Source organism: Haliotis cracherodii, unplaced genomic scaffold (assembly GCF_022045235.1).
Source record: "Haliotis cracherodii isolate W230 unplaced genomic scaffold, xgHalCrac1.p SCAF_11, whole genome shotgun sequence".
Classification (NCBI taxonomy): Eukaryota; Metazoa; Mollusca; class Gastropoda; order Lepetellida; family Haliotidae; genus Haliotis; species Haliotis cracherodii.
The window spans coordinates 31,080,605-31,100,727 of NW_027266266.1; the positions used below are offsets into that span (position 1 = coordinate 31,080,605).

A 20,123-nucleotide genomic window follows, 5' to 3' on the forward strand; every position below is an offset into this window, starting at 1 on the left:
TTTCAGACCTCAAAATTTCTGTATTAGATGTAAAACACCAACCTGTACATATAGGATACTTAAGTGTAACACTCCATATTATAAATAATGGTTGATTCCATATTTAAGTTATGATATGGTATCATTGTATATTTGATATGTATGTTACACTCCTGGGAATAACAAATAGTCAGTCTATTCAACTGCTTCGTACTATCGATAACTTGGATGGACAACTCGAAGTCGCTCTATGCGATGTAACGTATTACCCACGGTGGACCAATATAAATGCTATGAGGGGTTATAATAATGAGACAGAAATAAATGGTCAAAAATACATTATACCTGATGGGTATTACAGCGTATGCTCACTCAATGATGAATTTTTTAAGCCTAATGGAATTAGTCTAACACAAAATGAGTCAAATGGGTTACTGATTTTAAACGCTGGAAAAAAGGATGTAAAGCTTTACAGTAACTTAGCATACACACTTGGATGGGGAGGAGAAATAACAGTAATCAAGACATCAGATCAGGGACTCTATTTACCCGATTTAGTTCCCTATAAAGAGTTGTGCATCCATCTTGATCAAATCAGTACGACGGATAATATTCAACAAGAAAGTCCTTCAACTCTACTCAGAAGTGTTCCAGTGAAAGATGAAAAATACAATAGCGGTAGAACGGAATCTTTCTCAACATTACAATATAAAAAATTAAAGCGGGGTATTATTTCAGACCTCAAAATTTTTGTATTAGATGTAAAACACCAACCTGTACATATAGGATACTTAAGTGTAACACTCCATATTATAAATAATGGTTGATGCATCAGGCCCTGGAACGATAAGACAATGTAATACAATTGCGCTTTCCGATCTCAGAGATTCGATAAACCCGGTTACAATGGTAAGTTATACGCTTTACACTTACACAATAATGTATACAAGCGGAAAGAAGTCACATTCACGGGTAATCTAGAAGATTTAAGCGATGTCGACGTTAGTAGACTCCTTAAAACCACTCCGTACAATATCATTTACAACAGTGAGAATAAATGGACTATGGTTGAAGCAAACATCAAGTGGCTACTGAATATCGCCATTACCCCACCTTATGCGATGATGGGTAAGGGACATAATTTAACTAAGATAATAAATAGTGGCATCGTACTCGCGGCTTATATCCCGTCAAAACGAAAAAGTGTGTTAGTCACTCCCCTGCCAGAAAAACCAGGTCATATGTTATATAGTCGTCCGGCAATCCAAAATGTTAGTTTAAATTTGGTTACAGAATTTGATGATATTAAACAGAACTTGAGTGCAATACCTAATATTTCTACGCTTATTATTGAAGTCTTGTTCGGAGATGCACCGGTAGATGCCTTCGAAATATTACCAGGTCTATCAATTAAATGGCTCAAGAAACACGAGCGTCAACGTTGCAGTATTATTCATGTCGGTGCATCACCCGTTACAACCCTCGAGGGGGTTCAAATTATTAAAAGTGACAGAATTTCTCTTTCTAAGATATTCTTGCCGTATAATATACATTTGATAAGGTTGATGTATACTCTCAAAACATTTAAGCAAGACCAATTAAAGACTATTATATATTCGTAATATACACTATGAGTTTATATCCAGCACTCGATGAAAAGATGGAAACTGTTGATGGATTTCGATTACATCAAATAAGCGACATAAAACATCGAATAGAAAAGGATAGGGAGTTGAGACTTGGATTGTATAAAAAGTATCGCAGAGCTGTGAATGCTCTGGACGGAGTTGACACCGCTCTTGTAGTAGCTGGCATGGGACTCGGTGTAGCCGGTGTCGGTTTACTATCAACTATAATCGCCGCGCCTATCGTGCTCGGCATGGAAATAACCGCCGGAGTCTCGGGACTGGCAGGAATAGCTATAAAATTCATTTATCGTAGGTTGCAAAAGAAAGCATTAAAACACGATAGTATTCGGATACTCGCCGAAGCAAAGTTGAACAGCATTGAGGATCATATTTCGACAGCAATGGCCAATTGTAAGATATCCGAGGAGGAGTTTCGTTTAGTGCTGTCGGAACTCTCAAAATACAATGAAATGAAGCAGGAGATTCGATCAAAATCTCGTAAGACCAGTGGTATTAGCGAAGATGAAAAAAAAGTTCATAGAACAAGGGAGGCAACAAGCGCGTCAATTATTCCGTGCCAAAACCAAAGAACTGGTTGGAGATTAAAAATAAATTGCTTACTATCGTGTGATTACATTTAGACAAATGCTTACATAAATATATAATAATGGAAAAAACTATTAAATGGAGAGAATTACCACAAGGTTTTTATTATATCAGTGATGTCAAACCAACCAAATACGGTAATCAATTGTTTCTTATCAATTTACAAAAAGAGTGTAGTTATATAGTCTGGTCTCCTAGTAAAATGAACGAAGAACTTAATAAAAATGTTGAATATCGCTTTATCGATAAAAATAATGAAGAATATTTTTATTACCATTTAGACTCATCTAAAGCAATGATTGGCCCCAGGTATTGGTGAGCTAGGGTCAATTTAGCTGAATCTCATGACTATCGTTGAATCGCATAGTCATTTACACATAAAAAATGCTACCTGTAGTAGCAGTATAGGTATATGAATCCAGCTCCAGTGGAAGTGAGCCAGAACCATCATTACCTATACTACTCTCGTGTCGTACATATCTATTTTTTCTGCCATATCTTTATACACACCCTCGGTTTGTATTTCCATCAACAAAGAATCTGTGTCGGTATATAACACCTCGCATCTATCACTGCTTCTTAAGTTCGTTGTAATAAAAGTTATACATTAAGTGTTTTGACAAGTAAAAAATACTCATACCAACGTACACCGGTCTGTTGAATTAAGGTTTACTCGGATCATATCCTTCCACTTAATTATTATTAGCCTCAGAATACCTTCTCGCTACCATCGATATACCACCTCTTAATCCTTTCTCAATAAACAAGTGCATATTGTAATCGGTGAGTAGTTTTAGTTCTACACCGGTCTTCATCAACAATGCATCCCACGATAGTCCGGAACTGGAATAGAACCATGCCGGGTCCAAGCAATATTGTTTTAAACATGTCTTTCTAAATATCTCGAATATATTGGCAAGTAACAGTACATCGGTTTTCAAGTACAGATCGTGATAATCACCTAAATTCTTACAACCTAATTTATCCCACACCGTCAGAACGTGTTCATAATCGGCATCGGTTATTTTAGATTCTGTTCAGTTACTATAGAATGATTCAAGGGGTGGTAATTTAGTTTCGTTGAATCTAGACCAATTATCCATATATTCGTAAGGATATACACCTTTTCTCAACAACGAATGACGAGTTATCTGATTGGTATATTGATTTGTTATTGCAAAGTCATCGCGATTGTTCTCAGTAGCTAAATTGTCCAGGGAAGGTAACAGAAACTGAACGGAGTCTATGAATCTAAGCCCATTACTTTGTTATATTCTGGCTTTCCCATCCTTGTCCGTATAATGTATAGTTTTAGTCAATGAGAATGACATGTATTTTTCCATATTATTGGAATACACGTTAAACCGCCGTCGGTCTTTGAGATAGCTTGCATAATGAGATGGGTATTGTTTGAGAATTCATTTTTAGTTTCAAGTTACACTCCTCATGCGCAACTCCCCGATAATTACCCTTGACGTGGCAATGATCTCTTACAGAATCCCCATTCAGAGGTTTATTACAAACATGACAACAAGTTGACTTCTTATAGGCCCTCCAATCATCCCTCGTCATACACATGGGTTTCTAACGCAATAAATTTTCCCTTATTATTCTCTCTTCATCTTGTAGATATTCTATGTACTTTCCCACTGCATCAGGACCTCTGTAAATCACGGGCGGGTTTGTTTTCCCATCATACCTTACAACTATATATCCAAACCCACAAGGAATATGTTCTTGAGTTTTGTACGTAAAACTACATTCAGTATTGCGTTCAGTATTTTCTATAGGTTTTATAAGCGCTTCGAAGTCGGCGTAAATGACGTACGGTACTGGCATTTGATTACAATAATGTTCAAATTTTAATATATTTTTTCCTCTTTAGGCATATCAATCCTGATAGCAGTCTGTCCAACACCAACAATAAAAAAAATGAATTGATTCTGGGAATATGTTCCGGAGCAGAGCTTATCCTGTGTACATCAATTCCTTTAGAAGAATGTCCCAAAACATTTATAGCTAAATTATTTTGCTTTCCGCCTTATCAGTTTGTGAGATTGGTGTAGGTTCGTCTATACCATCAAGGTTGAGTCCATCGTTTTGGGGACAGCTTGAAGATCTATCCGGATGTTTGTCTACGGGGAACAATGCAGATCTTATCATCATTCTGAAACAGTCATCGCCTTTATTTTTTACATTAATTATGGCTTTTTTCTTTTTATAATACGGTGGTAAATCTATATAAGATCCATCATAGGAAGGCATATAATTCGCTATATCTAAATATAAACTATCGATTTTATCCACACCCCAACCCGAACCTCTATTAGTCCAGTGTTCTAAAGTTTCATGTATCCCCTGATTTGCTTATAGTATTGGATTCAGTTATAACTTCTTGATTGCTACGGAAATAAGGTTCGGAATATTCAGTGCTATCATCTGCGTTACTTTTACTCAATGACATTTTAACCGTCAGCTGGTATTTATACTATTTAAATCATCTAACTCTTAGATATTTACCAACGCTGGCTGTGGGTACAAGTTTTAACTCATTATTATCAACAACAGTGGGTTTATCAACATCGCCAACTGATTGATTATTATCTAGTAAAACAATCAATTCAGCTTTTCTCATTCGAGAATAACCTCTCAGCCCACTGTTTTTTGCTTGAGCTTTGAGTACTCTAACGGTCTGGGGTTTGTTGTATTCCAAAACGAGTAAATCAATCAATTCAGCTTTTCTCAATCGAGAATATCCATGTAGACCACGTTGTTTTGACAAAAACCATTGTGATTTAATGGTATATGCCAAATGATTCAAATGTCTAAATGGTTGTTTTTCATATCTAAATACGTATTCTCCCCAACCTATTCCTCTCATTGATGTAATCTCTCTTCCTAGCGTAAATAATCTGCTTCATGACCTTATCAGCACCGTGACTCTTACATAAACAGTAACTACCTTTGACTCCAATCCCACATACAGAACAAACGTAATTTTTAAAACCCTGTCTGATGTAATAAGAGTGGGTTCCACAGTAAACACCGACAGATGGCTTCTGACATTGAATCGGCTTCCCCATGAGTGTATATTTGCACAGATTCATGGTTATACATCTATCATATCATTTGTCTAAAAGGTAAATCACATCTCCACTGGTGAGTCAAAGCTGTCATCGCTATTTATAGATCAGTTGATACGTAATAGCTCATAGCGTATGTGTAGCTAAAAATAGACAACAGTCAGCGCTATTTATAGATTAGCAATCAGGGTGACATAGCTGACATAATGTGTTTACAGGTCATGGTTTATGCGTAGTTATTGTATAACTAAAAATTACAATGACTGATAACCTAAAGATTATAAATGCGATCTCTCTGGGTTTTTTGTTCCTCTGATGGTGTATAAAACTGACTTATTGTTGGTCTCTGCATTGTGTCAAGTTTCTTTCCATAAACAAGGAAGTATTCGTGCATGGCAGATTCAACATCCTTAAACATTTGAATTGAATGTTCTTCATTAATAAAATCTAATCTTAACATCCTATTTCTGGTCCATTGTGACTTGGCTGCTTCGAGTTGTTCTAATGCTTTATTATGTTGTTTACGCTCCTTTTCAACTTCTTTAGCATTTGATTCCCTCAGAGTAGAAAATAAATAATTACTCCCTGAAAAAGCTAGAGCATTAACAATAGCTCCACCGACCATCATTGCAATTGTTGCCATGTTCAATAATATTAAATATTCAAATGTTTAATTACTTCATTATGTCTTCTGGGATAAGCCCTTGTTTGATGAGCATATCTTTTGCTGCCATAGCCAATCCAATATCAAGAATTACCATACCGATATCATAACCATTAAAATCTAGCTTGGGTGTTTCAGCTTTAGTAATCATTTTAGCTATACGGGCATAGCCAATGGCCAAGCCACTGACCACCGCTGAATGATATGTTGCGTTTACCAACATTTTACCGTCTGTAACTGGAGTAGTCATTATAACATTATATGGGGGCTAACCTCTAATTGAACTTCTTGTTGTGTCATCAGGGGTGACGTTTTCTCTTCTCCGGTCTTATGAAACAACCATACCACCGCTATAGCAACAACTGCTAGTGAATAGGAAGCCGAAGTTTTAATCGGACGACTATGTTCAATATTTGAATTATGCGTTAGTTTTCTAGCCTTCCTCGCTAACGCACCCTTTTTACCAGCGGCGATTTTCAAAGGATTCTTTGTCACTCTGGCTTGTGATTTCGCAATCGCTGGTATTTCTTCATTCACTTCTTCTTGTTGCGTCTCCACAATCTGTTGTGGTGTCACTTGAGTCTCCATTATTAGTAAGTGGGCACTTATGTTTAAATTGACAATACCTAGCTGTTATTAAAGCGGTGGTCACTGGAGCTAAGAACATTCCGTATCTATGATAAAACTCACAGCTTACTGCGCTTATAACGCGTTCGATGAATGAGTCTTTCTCGAGAGACTCGCATAAATACGGCAATGTTCTGCTGGGATAGGAAGAAACGTACTAGCTACGACTGTGTATAGTTGTAACATAGCCGAGCCTATTGTTTTAGTTATGGTAGCTCCCAGTCTAGACTTGTAATGCGCGTACAGTTTTTTAATTTCTTCATCGGTCATGTTATCAATTTTTTCGAAGGTATAATTTTCCCAAAAATTATTGGGAACATTTTCCACCGGCTACCAAAGACGCAAGTCTTTCTCTATGTTTATCTAAAGATTTATCTGTATGTTCTTCTGCATGTTGATCTGGTTCTTTGAGCATTTGTTCGATGAGTTCGTCGCATTCCATTATGTTAAAAAAGGAGATATTTAAGTCTAACATAATAAAATATAGCATATCCAATACAGCCCGTAAATATTAACTGTTGCGAAAGAATGAGGATTTCAAACAACATTATTAGATAATAACCGCTAATGTTCAATTTATCGTATTTTTGTTATTTTTGCTATATTTTTTGCTATTTTTGCTTTATTTTTGCTTAGCAGTTGCTATAATTTTGCTTAGCAGTTGCTATAATTTTGCTCAGCAGTTGCTATAATTTTGCTCAGCAGTTGCTACATTTGCCATATTTTTGCTATAATTTTGCTATTTTTGCTATATTTTTTGCTTAGCAGTTGCAATATTTGCTATATTTTTCCTTAGCAGTTGCTATTTTTGCTATATTTTTCCTATAATTGTGCTATTTTTGCTATATTTTTGCTATTTTTGCTAAGCAATTGCATAAGTAGCTGGTTGGACGGTTTTTAATACGAGTTTACAATGCTTCTTTGAAGCTAACATTGTTCTGAAATTTATCTCGCTCAGGCTTGATATAAATAACATCATTTTCTCGTAGACATTCCTCAAATGAATCTCGGTCTTTGCAATGAAACAGGGCTACCCATTTGGTCTGCTCTCTGAGACCTTTCAGGACAGAGTTGTATTTTTGAGTAAGTACCCAAATGCTATGCTGAGTATGTCGACCGGAGAATGCTTAATATGAAAGCATATCTTTCTTTTTGGGTAGTTCTTTACTCGCACTGCAATAATCTATTATGAAAAGGGTTGATTCTCCTTTGTATTTTTCATGACATACTCGTAAACAGTCTTGTAAACGATCACCCGGATCAACTCTGTACACCCCGGGATCATTCATTACCAAATCTCTCGATAGGTATGGTTTATAAATGCTTATAGTCGGACACAGAATAATAATATGATCGAAAACATTCCGATAACGACTTTGTAAAATATCTAGAATAAAAGCTGTGTTTTCGCAACCCATTCCTTAGGTAAAAGATTATTAATAGATCGCTTGCACGAATCGTCCATTCTGTATATTAAGTACATAATCACATATAAATATATGTTTAATTTACAAGCCGCTTCCTGGTGCTTCGTTATCTGTATAGTAACACCCTCGCTGGCATTTTCTATTCTCCAGCCACTGCCGTGTAGTTGGTCATCGTCCGTTGTTCGGATGTCAAGTCACAGCGCATACTTCGTGGTAAGGAATTCAGCCATCGATACACCCCCAAGAGACAGATCTTTCGCGACCGCGTTAACTTCTGGGCTTCGTTTTATAGAAGGGAGTTTTTTTAATCTCATCCCACTGTTTATATGCTCGCATGCCTTGACCATATAGTTGATTAGGCACGCCCTCGATAGTCAATTCTACTTTTGTAATCTTGGGATTGTAAAACGCCTCGGTATCTCTTGCAAATGCTTCAGAGGTGTCCTCGAACAACATTAAAATACCCTTAAATGATCAAGCGGGAACGTTTAGATTGATATTCCACGTCGTATCTCTTTTGTTCCTGGTGATCTTTCGGTGTCGAAGCACGCGATTGTACAAAATGGCTAAACTTCCGGTATACTGGTTACGAATTTGTCTGGCTTATTCACTATCTGTTATCATATCATACTCCAGTGAGATATTTTCAATAGAATAGCTACTAGGATCTTCAGTAGGTTTGATTACTCTGCTGTAGTCATTAAAAGTGAGTACGTATTCTAACCTATCGCCTAGGGATGCTTGATACGCTGAGATTAGGAAAGCGAATCAGAAGCGTTTGATTCTGATCGATGGTACTTGGGTTATTAGTTATAGTTACAGACTGACGAATTGCTTTGACCCCTAATGGATCCCGAAGTCTACGTTGTGGGTTTAACTTGCATCCGTATTGGGAAGACATTGTTATATTGAAATTATGTAACCTTATGTTTAATATAAAAATGGATTATATTAATCTAGATAACATAACTGATACTAGTACAATCGAAGAGGGTACTGATGAAACCAGCTTTGGTCCTCTAGTTGTCCATTACAGAATCTGATCTGTTGAATGAATTTGAGTGGTCAGTCCACGATGACCTCTGTGGAAGTGACCACTTTTCAACCATTCTGAAAACGGTTACCCCTTCTGATGTTCAGCCATCACCACGATGGAACTTTATGAAAGCAAACTGGCCTTTGTTTGAATTACTGTCCTCCAACAAATTAACTCCTGATTTGTTTAGCAACGCTCCTGATACTATCCAAATCCTCTCTGATGAACTTCACAAAATTGCTGATGAATGTATTTCGAAGTCCTCTGCAAATCCACACATCCGTAAGCCATGGTTTAACAATGACAGCAAGCAGGCAAGGAAGGCACGGAAAAAGGCTGAACATTATTTCAATCGTCATCCTATGGTTCATAATTTGAATAAATATAAAATGTTAAATGCTAAAGCACGACGTACTTTTAAGTAAAATAAGTGCAAGTCGTGGCAAACTTATGTATCAAATATCAATTCACGTACGCCAATGTCTAAAGTTCGGAACATCCAAATCCAGCATCCAGCATCCACCATCTCCAAAATGGGGATATACTACTTACTGATAAATCTGATATTGCAAACAAACTTGGTGAAACTTAACTTAAACATTCTTCCTCAACTAACTGTGATCCTAAATTCACAAAATATCAAAAACAGCAACAAAAGAAAACTATTAATTTTAAATCAGATAACGTGGAAGATTATAATGAACTTTTCTTAATTAATGCTCAACTCAATACAAGCTCACGATACGGCTGCCGGAGCTGATAATATTCATTATAAACTACTGAAACACTTACCAGAATCACCTTTAGTAACAATATTGACTATTTTTTATCAAATTTGGACGTCTGGGAAATTTACTTCTTCATGGCGTGATGCTGTAGTTATAATGCCCAAACCAGGGCGAGATCATACAGACCCATCAAATTTTCGACCGATATCAGTAGTGAGTGAGTGAGCGAGTTGGGTTTAACGCCGCTTTTAACAATTTTCCAGTTATATCACGGTGTGTCTGCTTAATGTGAGAGGAAAGCCCGAAGTGATGCAGGTCTCAGACGTTTACCACTTCGGTGAAACCCGAGAGCACGGGAATGGTGCTGACAAACCTAGAAACATAATCGGGGCGAACCAGGATTCGAACCCACAATCATAGGTTTCTGGCGTGCCCAAGGGATGCAACTCTGCACAGCGAATCGCGTGGGTTCTACCCTGTCTGATCATTATAAACAGGAACAGGGTGTCCCACAAGGGAGTATTTTGTCTGTCACTTTATGTAGTATTAAATTAATAGCCTTTCAAAGGATTTAAGTGATTCAATTGATGGATCGCTGTTTGTGGATGATTTTAACATTTCTTGTCGTGGCAAAAGCATGAATACTTTTGAAAGGCAACTACAGCTTTGTTTAAATAACATTCATAAATGGTTCTCAAAATCTAAAACAAACTATATTCATTTTGTAGAAAATATAAACCTCACAAAGACCCAGAACTAATATTAGATAAAACTCATATTAAAGTTGTACAAGAAGCCAAACTTTTAGGCATAATTTTGATCATCATTTAACCCATCATAGCCCCACATTAAAAACTTAAAGAGTAAATGTCTGTAGGCCCTAGGTTTGTTGTACCTAATTCAGAGTGGGGAGGGCATCAGAAAACCCTCCTCCAACTATATCGAACACTTATCCGCTCAAAACTTGATTACGGCTCCATCATCATACGGTGGGGCAGTAACAATGCGCACAAACGTCCATGTTCGAATTCTCAAAGGGTTTCCTTGTACCAAATCTGTCAAATGTAAGAACCACTTGCAGGGTATCGCCGCTACGAAATTGTCGTGTGCAGGGGTGTCCAAGTCTGTTCTAAACCCATTTCCGACCTTGAACATGTTCGAATTCTCAAAGGGTTTGCATATACCAACTCCATTAAGACAATAGTCACTTTGCCGCTAAGAAATTGGCGTGTTCCAGGGGTGTCCCAAATATTAATCAAATATTACCACCAAGCGGTGGTACTTTCACCATGCAACCAAGAACAAAAGATAAGGTACATATGTCCGACTAACTTCATGTCAACTTTCAAAAGTTTCTGTGGAGAACCTTACAAGATATCTTTAAAGTAAAATTTCGGTGCAAAAAATCATCGAAATCAAAATCCAATATGGCCGCAACTAAAAAAGATATCCAAAAATCGGCTGACAGGGTTTGATGTGTTTTGTATGGAGACAATTCTCAAAAAGTTTGAAAGCATTTCATGTGGTGGATTCAGAGGAGATAGGATTTGAAGACAGGTACCTAAAAGACACTGTGAAAACCTTGAATTCAATATGGCTGCCAAACCACGCGACCACGTCAAACCACGTCAAAAGACATCGCCTCTACGAAAATGACGTGTCCCAGAACGTCCCGGGATGTTCAAAACCCATTTCAGACGCCGTCCATGTTCGAACCCGCATATGGTTTGTTAGTACCAACTCCGTCAAACTTAAGGAACCGTTTGTGAGACATCACAACATGTGTCCCGGTGAGTTCTTAACCCATGTTTGGCTTCGACCATGTTTCGAATCCTTAAATGGTTTGTTTCTACCAACTCCGTCAAAAGGTAGTCACCATTTGCAGGACATTACCGCAACGAAATTGCCGATGCCAGAGTGAACCCGATTCTTCTAAACCCATTTCCGACTAAGACCATGTTCGAATCGTTAAATGGTTTGCTTTTAACAATGCCGTCAAAAGTAAGGTACGGTAGCATTTGGCAATAAGGAAATGAAGTTCCAAGTCAGGGAGCCCGACCACCCGATCTCGATAATCGCCTCTTAAGACAAGCATAGTCGCCTCTGAAAACAAGCATGGGTTTCTGAGGACCAATTCTAAGCCTGATCTTCAAGGGTAGTAAAGCATAATGCAAAAGACATTTGCGACAAGACTGGCTATTGCTGTGGAGTCTATGCAAAGCCAGTGAACGGGGGTTAGTCGTGCATTTACTGAGCGCTTCATTCAGTATTTATACTCCAAATGCCTAAAATCAAATATTACCACCAAGCGGTGGTACTTTCACCATGCAAACCAATCACAAATATAAGGTACATATGGTACACTAACTTCATGTAAACTTTCGATAGTTTCTGTGAAGAACCTTGCAAGACATCGTCTTTTAAAGTAAAATTTCGTTGACAAAAAGTATCAAAATCAAAATTCATTACAGCCGTAGCTAAAAAGGATATCCAAAATCGGCTATTAAAGTTAGACGTGTTATGTATAGAGACAATTCCTAGAAAGTTTGGAAGCATTCCAAGTAGTGGGCTCGGAGGAGTTTGCGTTTGAAGACATACACCCAAAAACACCTGTGAAAACTTTGAATCCAATATGGCTGCCAAACCAGGTGACCAATGACCAAAGTCAAAGAATATATAATGTCAGGCACCCAAAGCAGCAGACTCATTCAAAGTTTGAAAGTAATCGGACAAGCGGTTGCGAAGCAATAAGGCGAAATATAGCTTCAAAAATTACTTGTTTTTTGGTTATCTGCCCTTTGTCCTTGGGCTTACGGCCTCCGAATTTTTGTGGTATCTCGGGGGGATTCGTCTATCCCATTGAACCGATACCGTTGAACATGTCTCCATGAACTTTTGTATACACACCAGAAATACTCTAAATTAGTGCCTACTGCTATAGGGGGAGTTTCTATGTTTGTATTTGTTTGCGTTGCCACGGTCACATGTTCTATTTATGATACAATATTCTAAGCTGAAAATGTATAAGCACATCACATACCTTACACCATACAACCCTCTTTGGATTCAGAGTTAAAATAGGTCCCCTGAAACCTATGCTTGTTAGCAGGGTTGACTAAACCAGAACTGGGTGACTTGGTGGCAATACAGTCATGATAAGCAAACAAAGGGTCATATATAAGTTTAGGAATGGTTTATTATATTCTGTTTTGTCATGGAATAATAATTGAGGGTTTTGCAAATATTATATGTAACATTGCTATCAAATGCACAATACTGCATTGAAAAGTACCATTATGACAAACTCGCGTCATTGGATTTTGCTTGTTCATTGTTTAACGCTGCACTCAGGAATATTCTGTAATTAATCCAGTCTAGACCAGGCGATCCCGTGGTTGGCATTGATCTACGCAATTGGAATATGATGGTGGCCAAGTCAGCGAGCCTGACCATGCCTGATCATGCACCTCATCCCGTTAGTCGCCTCTTACGACACACATGGGTTGCCGAAGACCTATTATGACCGGAATTTTCGCGTTATTGGAAGGTACATGTATAGGAAGCATTTATAGAAAGGAATGAAGGATTCATTTTGTTTAGTCTTTTCAGTTCCTTTGCATTCGTTATTGCCATAGTTTACTGTATATACTTTATTGTGCATAAATGTTTATGCATAAATTTAAAATGGCAGGGCTATCGACGACTTTGTCTTCTCATTAAACTCAATGTCCACTCTGTCTCAAAAATATTGACAGCTATTACCATCTTGACCTTATTATGTTCGCTACTTGTAAAGTCAAAGCTAACAGATATTAATCAGAAATGTGCATATACTATCTTACAAAACTGAATCATCCAAAGTGAGTGAGTGAGTGATTTGGTTTTAACGCCGCTTTTAACAGTATTACAGTTATATCGTGGCGTGTCAGCTTAATATTGGAGGAAAGCCCGAAGTGATGCAGGTCTCGGACGTTTACCACTACGGTGAAACCCACGAGCACGGGTATAGTGCTGACAAACATAGAAACATAATCGGGGCGAACTGGGATTCGAAGCCACAATCATAGGTTTCTGGCGTGCCCAAGGAACGCAACTCAGGAACGCAAATCGCGGCGCCTTAGACGATTTGGGACCCCGTGCCCCCCATATCATCCAAAGGGCCACAAATGAACTTAAAAGGTAATTCAGCCTTGGGACCGGTTTATCAATGAATACTTTATTCAGAATTAGATGTTGAATCATTATCAAACATGAAGAACAAATAAACGACACTGTATTTGTTTTAGTAAAAAATATTTGATGAGATAAACACCTTCGGAGTATGATCCGAGTATGATTGAAAGGTGTTACCTATTTTTACATGCAAATTCCTGCATTAAACCCTGCTCAAAACGTTAATAATCCCCATACATTCTGTTGTACAAAGTGCCTGGTTCTGTAATATGCGTTTTACCCACAATTGGATGGATCCGTCATGCAAGTGCGCTAAACTGCGTTCTTTCCGCTGACAGGGAGTACTACTTCTGTAGAAAAGCCATACAGAAACTAACTACAGAAATTCGCGTATGCGCACACCATGTCACCTTGCTCCCGTCTAAACACCAAGTGAACGGATTGCCAGTCTGTTATTACCATAAAGGGGCACTGATCTAAAGCAATTCCCCGGGACTGTTTTTTGCCTTTGTTATTGTTTTTTCCCCGTGCGTGACAAGAGACTGGGCTACCGTCTGCAAGGACAGCAAAATAAACTTGGAGTTAACATTTGTTTTACCCATTTTTGAACACTGATTGGTTAACCGTGATCTATAAAGATTTCGACAAAGGGCGCATGTTAATTAATTTCTTCAGCCTAAACAAAACAGACAAAAAGAACGGCGGAGCTCATCATTTGGAAATACCCCAGATTGTAATAGTATCAATGCAGTGAAGACATTTTCGGATTGCGTCCATAATACGATTTCTACTACCTTGTTGTCATCCACGTTTTCTGGTATACACTTAATTGTGTATTTGTCGTCATTCACTTGATGCTCAGTGAATGAATTTATTACAGGTATAATTAGTGGTAGCACCACTGAGAATACCTGACGAAGGTTCCAATTTGGCAATTATTGTGTCTGGGGTAATTATTCTATCTAGATCCAGGTTTGAAGTGAGGTGAAATGTGTGTTTTGTAATATGCACGTGGCAGCCCAGCAAGAGATAAATGATCAGTTGATTTACTTTTTTTGTAAATCAGCGGATCGTTCGTAGTCATCAAAGGATTAACAGAAAATACATTGATTGATTAATCACTGTTATCTTGCACGGTGGATATGTCAAAATTGAGTGTTTACATGTCTATGTTTACTAAAACAAAGGGAATACACTCATATCACGGCGTGAAGTGCCGATGTAAAAACAACATACTTTGTTCAAAGGGTTTACCGATAATACGTTGATTAATTGCTAATTCTTATCTAACTCAATGGACTTTTTTAGGAACCGTGGACGTTATGAAAATAGTTGTCACGTGGGCTTTCTCAGCCGACCTTTGAGACTTGACACCTATGTGAAACACCTGAAACAATCTAAGTGATCAGTTGAGAAACGAACATGGGTTATAATATCCCGAAACGATACACATATATTTTAAAATATTTGATTGTTACAGAGACACGTGACATCGAATAAGTTTCTTTGTACAGCTGCAGACGTTTGGGATATTGTTCCTTTGTGTGGATATTCACGATACATTCCTCGAACAAGGAAGCTGCCTAAAATTATACACATAAATTTGTTTGGTTGTAATTATGATATTCGCACCTTGTTTTCCTTCATTTGCAGTAGCAATGGACAGATTCATTCTTGTTCCTCTACGTCTGGGTTGGGAAATTCTTCGATGCGCGATAAACGTTGTTTTCACAAGTCTTTTCCTTTGTATATTACAGTCAATTTGTAAAATGTGGTTCTCTCAGGCAATTAATAAAATGTGTAAATATTTCAGTCATTTTGACTAAAAAAAAACTGTCCATTTCTTTAACAGATTGACCAAAATTGATTAAGACGATCAATAGGGCCTAAAAACATCACAATAGATTATCATGTAGGATTAGAAGCCAAACAATATGGAAATGTACTTTTTATCGTAACATTTTCAGTCTCTTGGTGTGATATTAAACATAAAAATGTTTGGAATTCGTTGTCATAATAATACAGATGGACATATTTTTCAGTCAATTGGAAAACATAACTGAATATTCAGGCGTTTAATAAACTTCCTAAGTGAAAATTTTGCACATTTTGACTGTAAAAATATAAACACGATAAAATAAGCAATGCTCAGGAGAAATATTTACTTTGTGTTGCAAGTCAAAATAGTCTAAACGAAAATCGCACAATTACCAAGCAAAGTGACTTATCAAAACTTCGTTACCATTACCGATGCTACCCACAAAGATACCTACTTTTCCTTATTATTTCCAAAACTGTATTTCATTTTGTTGATCAATGTGACCATACAACCTTATACTATCTGAAAAAGTGACAAATGCGCTTACGAATTGCGCAGCACAGGTTGCGAACTAGTCTAGGTTTCTGCTCTATCATCCGGGTACTCACGGGGAAAAAACAATAACAAAGGCCGTCAGGTAATGTTTTGACTGTAGTTCCCCGTGTATGCGGCTCTAGGATGAGCCCGCTACCAACAGTTTAATAAGCGCCCCCTAGCGCTACCCTTGTCTCGCTATAGCGCTGGCGTGGCTCATGCTCCAATATGCACACGGCTGACATTTACTTATTGGTCTGAGGCAAGTTGACACGCTTTGAGTCCGATAATATGCATGCGCAATTCTTTGTTAACTTAACGCTGAGGGGGCACTGGTGGCCCAGTCGGCTAAGGCGCCGCGATTCGCTGTGCAGAGTTGCATTCCTTGGGCACGCCAGAAACCTATGTTTGTGGCTTCGAATCCCGGTTCGCCCCGATTATGTTTCTAGGTTTGTCAGCACCAAACCCGTGCTCGCGGGTTTCACCGAAGTGGTAAACGTCTGAGACCTGCATCACTTTGGGCTTTCCTCCCACATTCAGCTGACACGCTGTGATATAACTGGAATATTGTTAAAAGCGGCGCTAAACCAAACTCACTCACTCACTCACTTCTTAACGCTGAATATATGAATGTCGCCTTTACGGTAAACAAAGAAGTCGTTATCCATACCAATTGCACTACAGTTGTCGCTGACAGTATGTATCGACTGAGAGCAGGATGGGGCCACACAGTCAATACAGGACCTGGGCAACAAATCAGTTTACTGAATGCATCGCCTGGTGCCAGTCGCTCAATTTCCTCTATAGTGATACCGCTGTCTCGCTATACCATTACCGTGACTCACGAACCAGTGCACGCCATTTACCGATCCCCGTGTGTAGTGGGGAAGCAGATACACTATATGTACATGCCTTTCGGTTTGGAGCAATAATAATAATAATAATAATAATAATAATAAATATAGCTGCAAAGCAGCAATGGGGGGCTCCAAGGTATACTGTGCACAAACGTCCATGTTCGAATCCTCAAAGGGTTTCCTTGTACCAAATCCCTCAAATGTAGGCACCACTTGTAGGGTATCGCCGCTACGAAATTGTCGTGTGCCGGGGTGTCCAAGTCTGTTCTTACCCCATTTCCGACCTCGGACATGTTCGAATCCATTAAGGGTTTGCTTGTACCAATTCCGTAACAAAATAGTCACCGGAAATCGCCACAACAAAATTGGCGTGTTCCAGGGGTGTCCCAAATATTAATCAAATATTACCACCAAAGGTGTTACTTTTAGCATGCAACCAAGAACAAAACAATAAGATGCATATGGCACACTAACTTCATGAAAACTTTCAATAGTTTCTGTGGGGAACCTTACAACATATGATCTTTAAAGTAAAGTTTCGGTGAAAAAAATGATCAAAATCAAAATCTAATAGCTCCGTCGATTTAAAAGATATCCAAAATCAGCTAACAGTGTTCAATGTGCTATGTATGGAGACCATTCTCAGAAAGTGTGAAAACATTTTATGCCATGGATTTAGAGGAGTATGCATTTAAAGACAGGTACCCAATAGACAATGTGAAAACCTTGAATCCAATATGGCTGCCAAACCACGTTACCAATGACCAAAGTCAAAGAACATCAAATGTCAAGCACCCAAAGCAGCAGACACATCTAAAGTTTGAAAGTAATTGGACAAGCGGTTGCGAAGCAATAGGGCAAAATATAGCTTTTAAAATTGCTTATTTTTCAGTTATCTGCCCTTGGTCTTTGGGCCTATGGCCTTGGCATTTGTGTGGTATCTGGTACGTAAGTATCTGGATACACATACAAAATTTTAATGGAATCGAGGCAGTGGTTATTGTGCTAGCTCTGGTACAAAAATCAGCGGAATAATAATAATATTAAATCGAACGATAGCACTGGGACTCTTCAGCTTTTCGGCTTGGTGACTCTGAACCAGACTGTAACTTCTTTGTCAGTTGAGCTCCAGTCAAATGGATGAGCATTCTGAGTTCGTCAGGGTTTATGTTGTATTGCTGAGATAAAGTGCTAAACCTGTTTCCGACCTCGTCCATGTTCGAATCCTCAAATGGTTTGCCTGTACCAACGCCATCAAATGTAATGAACCGCTTGTCAGACATCACCACGTTTGTCCCAGTGTGTTCTTAACCCATGTTAGACTTCGACCATGTTCGAATCCTCAAATGGTTTGCTTGTACCAACGCCATCAAATGTAATGAACCGCTTGTCAGACATCACCACATGTGTCCCAGTGCATTCTTAACCCATGTTTGACTTCGACCATGTTCGAATCCTCAAATGGTTTGCTTGTACCAATGCCGTCAAATGTAATGAACCGCTTGTCAGACATCACCACGTGTGTCCCAGTGCGTTCTTAACCCATGTTTGACTTCGACCATGTTCGAATCCTCAAATGGTTTGCCTGTACCAACGCCGTCAAATGTAATGAACCGCTTGTCAGACATCACGTGTGTCCCAGTGTGTTCTTAACCCATGTTTGACTTCGACCATGTTCGAATCCTCAAATGGTTTGCCTGTACCAACGCCGTTAAATGTAATGAACCGCTTGTGAGACATCCCCACATATGTCCCAGTGTGTTCTTAACCCATTTCCGACCTCAAATCCTCATGTTCGATTCCTCAAAGGGTTTGCTTGTACCAACTCCGTCAAAAGATAGTCACCGTTTGCAGGACATCACCACTACGAAATTGGTGTGTGCCAGAGTTAACCAGAGTGTTCTAAACCCATTTACCACTGAGAAAATGTTCGAATCCCGATAATCGCCTCTTGAGACAAGCATGGGTTGCTGAAGACCAATTCTAACCCTCATCTTCAAGGGTAGTATACATACTGAAAAAGACACTTGACGGTCAAAGGGAAATAATCCTGAGTTTTCTGAGCGATGTTTTCGGTATTTTGTCAATATTACCACCAGGCGGTGTCACTTTTAGCATGCAACCAAGAACAAAAGATGAGGTACATATGGCACACTAACTTCATGTAAACTTTCAATAGTTTCTGTGGAGAACCTTACAAGATGTGATCTTTATATAAAGGAAAAAATCGGTGAAAGAAATCATCAAAATCAAACAGAGCCGTCACTAAGACAGATATCCAAAAACAGCTAACAGAGTTTGGTGTGTTATGTATGGAGACAATTCTCAGAAAGTTTGAAAGAATTTCATGCAGTGGATTCAGAGGAGATAGTATTTGAAGACAGGTACCCCCAAAAACCTGTGAAAACCTTGAATCCAATATGGCAGCAACTAAAAAAGATATCCAAAATCGGCTAACAAAGTTTGATGTGATATGTATGGAGAAAGTTTGGATGCATTTCATGGATTGGATTCAGAGGAGATAGGATTTGAAGACAGGTACCCCCAAAACCCTGTAAAAACTTTGAATCCAATATGGCTGCCAAACCACGTGACCAATGACCAAGATCAAAGAACATGAAATGTTAAGCACCTGAAGCAGCAGACATGTGTAAAGTTTGAAAGTAATCGGACAATCGGTTGCGGAGCAATAAGTCGAAATATATCTTCAAAAAATACTTGTTTTTTCAGTTATCTGCCCTTGGCCAAAGGGCATACGGCCTTGGAATTTTTGTGGTATCTGGTACCTAACAACTTGCACACACACACACAAAATTTGAACAAAATCGAGCCAGTGGTTAAACTGCTATCTCTGGAACAAAAAACGGCGGAATAATAAATAATAATAATAATAAATATAGCTGCGGGCAGCGATGTCGGGCTCTATGATTTCGAGAATTACCGAGTCATTCGGTTTCAGCCT

The 20,123-nt window shown here is 38.5% G+C and overlaps 1 protein-coding gene across 1 annotated transcript in view; it reads right to left on the reverse strand.

Moving 5' to 3' along the window:
• Positions 1 to 20,123, reverse strand: part of LOC139455020 (serine-rich adhesin for platelets-like) — a 342,468-nt gene that overhangs the window by 242,933 nt on the left and 79,412 nt on the right. The window lies entirely within an intron of this gene.